Source organism: Osmerus mordax, chromosome 2, assembly GCF_038355195.1.
Source record: "Osmerus mordax isolate fOsmMor3 chromosome 2, fOsmMor3.pri, whole genome shotgun sequence".
NCBI lineage: Eukaryota > Metazoa > Chordata > Actinopteri > Osmeriformes > Osmeridae > Osmerus > Osmerus mordax.
In genome coordinates this window covers 8,311,955-8,318,635 of record NC_090051.1, presented here as the reverse complement: position 1 = coordinate 8,318,635, position 6,681 = coordinate 8,311,955, and positions in this window count along the sequence as shown.

Below are 6,681 nucleotides of genomic sequence, written 5' to 3'. Positions count from 1 at the left end.
TATTATTGATGTGTCAATCAGCTTTCATGAGGGGTAGAAACATACATAATCATACCAGATTGCTGCTAGACATGCTTGATTATCGAGACCTCATTGATACTGATGCTTTTACTTTATTTCTAGATTTTTATAAGGCATTTGATACTGTTGAACATAACTTTTTATTCGAAGTCTTGGATTTTTTAGGTTTTGGGAACAGCTTCTGTGAAATAATTAAGATGTTTTATACTGACATATATAGTTCTGTGTCCCTAAATCCTGGTATAACTCCTAGGTTTGAGGTGCTCCGAGGTATTAGGCAAGGGTGCCCGATATCTCCTAAACTGTTTATTCTAGCCACACAATCACTTATCGTGCTCATTAATCACAACCCTGAGTTGTATGGAATCTCAATATTTGATAAGGAATTTAAAATTAGTCAATTTGCAGCCGACACAGCACTCCTTTTACGGAATAAATTCATGGTTGATGTTGCCCTTGGTTCAGTCTCGATTTTCTCTAAAGCTTCAGGATTAACCCTCAATGTTAAAAAATGTGAGCTGCTTCGCATCCACTCTTCTACAGATTCCATCATTTCTTCGATCGAGGTTAAATCTGAAGTGAAATATCTATGGATAGTCCTGTCTAAAAATGCTATCAGAAGGGAAGATGTACATTTTTCTAACCGTTTAGTAGATATGAAGAAATCTCTGAGTCGCTGGCTTACCAGAGACCTCACCTTCCTTGGTAGAGTTACTCTATCTAAAGCAGAAGGTATTTCCAAAGTAATTTATCCAAGTCACTCCTTGTATGTCTCTCCTGGTAATGTTAAGAAAGCCAACTCAGTCCTTTTCGAATTTTTGTGGAGAAATAAAACTCATTATATTAAGAAATCACAGCTTGTTAAGGAGTATGATATGGGTGGTATCAAAGCTTTGGATTCCGAATCTATGTTTGGGACCTTTAAAATTAATTGGTTGAAAATGTATCTTTCACAACCAGATTCTATGTGGTTTCACATCCCTAGAAATATATTTTAAAAAGTAGGAGGGCTTGAATTTTTTCTGCAGTGTGATTTTGAGTTGACCAGAATTCCTATTAAGTTATCAAACTTCCACAAACAAATTCTACAGTATTGGAAACTGATATTCACCCATAACTTTTCTCCACATGGATCCACCTTATGGAACAATAGGGTCATTGTAATCAACAGGAAATTGTTATTTAAATATGATTGGTATGAAAAGGGCATTGTGTTTGTAAACGATATTATAGATGATAATGGTACTTTTTTGGAGTATAAGGCTTTCTTAGATAAATATAATTTAAATTGTCCTTCTAGAGAATTTAACAATATTTGTAAAGCAATACCTGTACCATTATTACAGCTAGTTCGAGGCACAATGTTATATGCAAGAACAAGACCCATACCAACTTTACCGAATTTAGTTATAAATGATTGTATTTTATTTGACAGTAAATGTAATAACAAATATATTACTGATACTTTCAAATCTAAATTGTTTTTTGAATATAACAGAGGATTGTGTGTACAGGTTCCGAATACGGGTGCATTGCCCATAGAAAAATCACATTTTAAATTCATTAAATGGCCCATATCCCCGAAAGTCAAAGAGACTCATCTTAAAATAATTTATAAAATATATCCAGTCGCTGACTTTCTTAGACACAGATTTGATGTAGACCCTTGTGTTTTTTGTAAGGTGTCTGATGAGACTCTGGAGCACATGTTCTTTTTTTGCCCCATGTCCAACATATTCTGGTCTGAGATACATGATTGGCTGTCACTTAAAATTGTTGGTGTCCCTATTCTCACCTTGCCACACCTCCTCTTTTATATGGATGATGTAGATTCATCTGTATCAGATTTAGTCAATATGATTATTCTTATGGGTAAATATCATATTCATTGCAGTAAGTGGAGATGTTCTAAGCCTTCCTTTGTCTGGTTTATGAATGATTTTAAGGTGTTTTTCTCATCACTGAAAAAGATCAAATCAAGTGTAATTGCAAGAAAAATGTGTAGTGACATATCTCAGAAACTACTGTTTTGATTCACTTCCCCTTGTGTGCCGCTCCTAAATGATAATTTTATTTTCCATAGCCATTTTGCCTTTGACTTGTGTATTTCAAGTAATTGCTCTTTTGTTTTTTTGTTTTTTACTGCTTAGGTAGTTCTTTCTTGCACTTTGAAAACATTTGTATTGTATGTATATTCTCTTTCCCCTGCGAGAGTTTTGTATGTTGTTGTTCTGTTTTTGCAATAATAACAATAATTAAAAATAATTTAAAAAAAACGTTTCCAGGCAACTTTTCTTGACGTAAGCGAATAAATGGGGTGCTAGTTTACCCATTTCGGATTGCTTTCAAACTTAGCAAAAATCTGGAAAAATTATTCTATGAAAAAGCTAGTAGTATGAGCGACGAACAAAATTATTGGGGGAGATAGTTTTGTAAATGTTGACTGGAGTTAATGTAATAAAAACGACCGTGCCTAACCATAAATGCAATACCACCTATATCCACCGGGGCCGTTGCTTCAAGCCGAGGGGCGAGGGATGGGGGTCAGGGGCCCATTCTCCGTACGTCGCTTATTACATCCGAGATCAAATGACACATCCAAGATGACATCATCTTGCTTATCATGATCTGGCTAATTCGGTTCTTCGAACACACTTGTTGTTTATGATTAGTATAGCTGGATTGAGTTATACGTTGGTCTAAAAGGGGGTATGTATCGATAGTAGAAACCTTGATCAGCAACGCTGCTATTGGCTGCTCACATAAGTCTATGGCTGGTCACCGTGGCCAAAATGAGCGCCCTGTTTTTTCCGCAAAAGAGCCAACAGAGCAACAGCTTGCTCGAAGGTTACTCCGAATTTGAAGATTTTATCAGAACGCCAGGGAAAACCTCAAAGTCTGCAAAATCCAAGAAAGAGGGCTGGCAAAAAGTAGCAGACCAAATTAAATGTAGAGGAGTGACACGTTTTATCGCTTATTACAGTAAGCTAGGCCTATGTTTTTTTATTTTCATACTTTCATATTTTCATTTATTATCTTTAATGTCATATGATGTGGTTTCAACAAACGTATTATGTAAATGACACCCTCACAAAAAAACGATAGGCTATCCTCTCAAAAAGTATAGGCTAGCATATCGCGCTGTGCTTAAGGAGCCTATCTATCACGCAATGAGCAATTAATTCGGTTTCATGTTAAATTCTGCTAATTATTCTTGCACCTTCTGCAACAGGTTCCTGTAGTAAAAACGGGAAAGACATGTCTGTGACAGACTTCCTGTATCACCTCTGCTTGTAAAGCCTCAATCTAATCGTGTTTACATAAAATAAACCTGCTCCCAAGCAGGTTTAAGTTTACGGACCTGTTGCTATGACAGCAAGTCCAGGATGAGCTTCGAAGAACCGAACAATCCAAGATAATGACAAATCGTCAACAATCAAATCCAGCTAACTGAGTTAGCGACGTACGACGGGCCCCGTTCGTCGTAAGGGTTGAAGCTAAGTTAATCAATTGTCCCTTTAGCCCGTTAACATTAGCGAGATGAGTGAGAACAGCAAATATCGGTTCGTCAACGGCTGATCCGCATCCAAATCATGTGGTTAATTTCAATCAGGCTAAACTTTTCAGGGAAATTGCACGTGCACGTCCTACTTCAAAAGGCAGGAAAGGTCGATCACCAAAACAGTGATTTTCTAACGGTATGATGGCGGAAAAGACGAAAGAGAGAGCGGCAATAGGCTATTCTCGCCATCCGAGCAAACTATTATAATGAGTCTCTAGACCAGACATGGGCAAACTACGGCCCGCGGGCCATGTACGGCCCGTTAGGCTTTTTAATCCGGCCCGCCGAACTTGTCCAAATTATAGTAAAAACCTTCTTTTTTCCCCTTTCCCTGTCAAACAAATCTTTCGCACATTTCCCCACACTAGCCGTGCAGAAAGAGGCCGCCCGAAATGCGAAGAAATACTGCAAATCACTAGACGATCTGCACAGAGAATTTTGCCGTCGGTTCTGTGATTTTGAAAAAATTGACAAGTCACTTCAACTGGTGTCCTGTCCCCTGTCGCAAGACCCCGAATTAGCACCGCAGGAGCTGCAATTAGAACTGATCGATCTTCAGTCTGACTCCGTCTCAAAGGAGAAGTTCAAGTCTCTTAAACTGAATGACTTTTACGCTTCACTTAACGAGACCGCGTTTCCAAACCTCCGGAGGACGGCGCAGAAGATGCTGGTGTTGTTTGGCTCGACTTACGTGTGTGAACACACGTTTAGCGTCATGAAAATCAACAAAGCCCATCACAGATCCAAGTTAACTGACCAACACCTCAGATCTGTCCTGAGAATTGCCACAACAAAACTAACTCCAGACTTTGATGCACTGGCAAAAAAGGGAGACCAACAACACTGTTCCCACTGAAATTGTGAGTTTTTCTGCTGTGTTTTGAAAAAATGCATTTGAAAAGTTTGGAAGTGCGTCTTTTAATTAAGAGCAATGCGTATTTACGCACAGCAGCGGTACAGTAGCTCAATTAACACGCCGCACATTGCTCTTAATTTAAATTTTCAGCTACAGGTAGCATATTTAATACAGCCCATGTCTGTGTGCTTGGCAACAATACACGTGTACTGTTTGCGCGTGAAGGCGAGGTCTTCCGTGGCGAGTTTGTAGAGCGCGCGGTCAAGACAATCCATTTATGATTTTGCGGAGTTTAACACAAGTAGATATTATTGAGCTTGAGTATTTCGTTGTGTAATAATATGTTTTGAATGTTGAAAGTGATTCCATTTTTCAATAAATGTTGATTTCTTTAACTTTGCACCTTAAATTGAAACTTATTAAAAACAGACGCAATCTTGATAAATCACAGTGCGTGTGTTATTTGAATCTATTTACATTTCCTCATCCCAGTATCTGCGAAATAGTATGTAAATGTCATATCTTGCATATTCCTTGAGACAAATTTATTAATTGATAAGGGCTATTTTTCACATTTGAAAGACAGTTAATAAATTGGGTTGTAGTGTTCTTACTGTGCTATGAGGTTTGCACACACTACATTTAATGCTTTAGTATATCCGGCCCAAACACTCCCTCCAAATGCACCTGGCCCGGCCCCTCTGTCAAATTTGAAAACCCATTGTGGCCCGCAAGTCAAAAAGTTTGCCCACCCCTGCTCTAGACAATAAGCATATTATCATGGCTAAGTCAAACACCGCCACCGCTGCCAGAGCAAGACAAGCAGCTGCCGATAAGCTAAATGCGAAGGTTTTGGGGAAATGTATAGGCTCATCTTAAGTGCCTCATTACCCCAATCAATCAGATCACATTTCTTTAATTGTGCCTGCTGGTATAGGCTTAATGGAAATTAATAATCGAATGAGATCTTGCTAGCGAAAAAATGTATCTCAACTCTTTCAGAATAAGTAGGCTAGATAAAAACAAGGCCAAAGAGTATCTAATTGATACGAATTCATAGACAATTATGAGGATATAAGTAGGCTACTGCGCTTATATCATGTACTATATATGTGTATATGCATGTAGGCATATGTGTAAATCCCTCTTTGATGTCATTGACTGGGACATGGCCAGGGAATATGACGAATTGATTCATCAGCTGGTTAAGCGCCAAGTACACTTTTCTTACAGCAACGCATGCTGCGGCTTTGCCAATGTTTTCTGCATCGCCTATACTGTATAAAAATGTAGCCTATAGCCTACCTGACGCAAAAAACCTCAAGGCTATGCAGTCTGAAGCACAGTTAAAGTTTCAAGTAGCCTAGCTTTATTGTCAATTTCTTCACATGTCAAGACATAAAAAGGAATCGATATGACGTTTCCCACTCTCCCACAGTGAAACATATAAAAAGCACAGGCACAACAGATAAGACAAGACATTTCGTAAAACATAGCGTTACATATTCACATACAGCAGTATAAGCTCATAATAAAGCATAAAGCTTGCTGCGGCGTGTGATATTTGCAATGTACGGCCCGAGGAAGGTCTTTCAAATAAATGAGTCCATGTCGGCTGAATCGATATCGCTCAAACAAGAACTCATCCGTTTGAAATAAAGGATCTTGGCAATCGCGAAGAACTCTATTGGTATGGAAAGCTAATCGAACTAAAATATAGCTCCTTGGTCAACTGGGTCTCTCAAAAAGGGAGCTGCCATGTTATTTTCTGGGGGTGTGGCAAGCTTATCCAGCTACACTTACGTTAGCCTGCTCTGGAGAAGGTTAGTGCTAATTGATATGTTACTATGGTGATTTATCGAAAGTTGCTTCCACGAACCAAAAAGAGGGGCGTTTTTTATCTTAGCCTGAAAATTAGCTCGCTAAACCGCTTAGCGAGCTACGACGAATACCCCCCTGGTCTCGGAGCTAGGAAAAAAGCGCGCCACTATTTAACGCTAGACCGGAAGATCCGGAACTGGAAATATGGCGCGGTCCGGTTTCGCGCTCTCGCTTGCCTCACTGCGCCACTGAGCACTTTTCATAGAAATGAATGGGGACGCCATCTTGGAAGACAAAAGTAGCTGCCTCTAGTAATATAACTCTTTGGGTGGGGGTCTGCTCAGACCAAACGTCCCCATGTTTTTGTTTTTCTGAAATAATACTGTCTACATTTGTACTTTATCTGCTCTTATTAATTTAT